This window comes from Penaeus monodon, chromosome 27 (assembly GCF_015228065.2).
Source record: "Penaeus monodon isolate SGIC_2016 chromosome 27, NSTDA_Pmon_1, whole genome shotgun sequence".
NCBI classification, from domain to species: Eukaryota; Metazoa; Arthropoda; class Malacostraca; order Decapoda; family Penaeidae; genus Penaeus; species Penaeus monodon.
This window is the reverse complement of record NC_051412.1, coordinates 18,577,570-18,578,384: the sequence shown is the minus strand read 5'-3', so window position 1 is coordinate 18,578,384 and position 815 is coordinate 18,577,570. Positions and strand designations below refer to the sequence as shown.

At 48.6% G+C, this 815-nt stretch overlaps 1 pseudogene; it reads left to right on the top strand.

Annotated features, from left to right (window-relative positions):
* LOC119590645 overlaps positions 1 to 815 on the top strand; it is an 8,072-nt pseudogene extending 7,257 nt beyond the window's left edge.

The following is an 815-nucleotide window of genomic DNA, read 5'->3' as shown; positions in this document are numbered from 1 at the left end:
GAAAAACATGAGCAAAATCAAATGTACTAATTATCATTTCAATATACAGAACAGTATGTATACACTATCTTTTCACGCTGATTTTCTTGCACCATAAGATGATAATACGTTTACAATTTTCCAGGCAATCGCACTGGTGTGTTTGGCAGCGGCAGTGGTAACACACGCCGATCCCGAACCACACAAGTACCACCGTTACCCCTATTACCACTACTATCCTCACTACCATCATGTCAAGCCACTGGAGGGCGATGGAGTGGCCAGGCATCCAGGTGGCGGCACCTCCTTCGTGGCTCCTCAAGTTCACGGCCTCACTAAACGCTCAGCTGACTCCAACGCCGGAAGCTGACCCTGAACCAGCAGCTGATCCGGACACCACCAATAGTTATAGTTACCAGGTAGTCCACCATGGCCACCCCCACTATGGATACCACAATGGATATCGCTATCCTTACTCTGGCTACCGCCACAACAATTTCTATGGCTACCCTCACAGATACCACAGCCACCACAAGAGATCAGTCGAATCTGAAACCGAACCTGAACCTCATTACAGCTATTACGGACGCCCTCGCTACTACAACAGATATTATCACGGTTACCCCAACTACTATCCTTACTACGCCGGCTACCGTTACCGCTACAGAGGGTAAGGAAGAAGTCAGGAATGGACTGCGTCAAGCACTGTGGCAATGGTCCTCTACCAGATGTCTGATAGTCCGGTTTGCTCACGCCGGTTTTTCAGACACAGACACACTTCGAAGGAAACACACAACTGGCGGTCTTTAGAACATTGGATCAGCTGATACTTACTG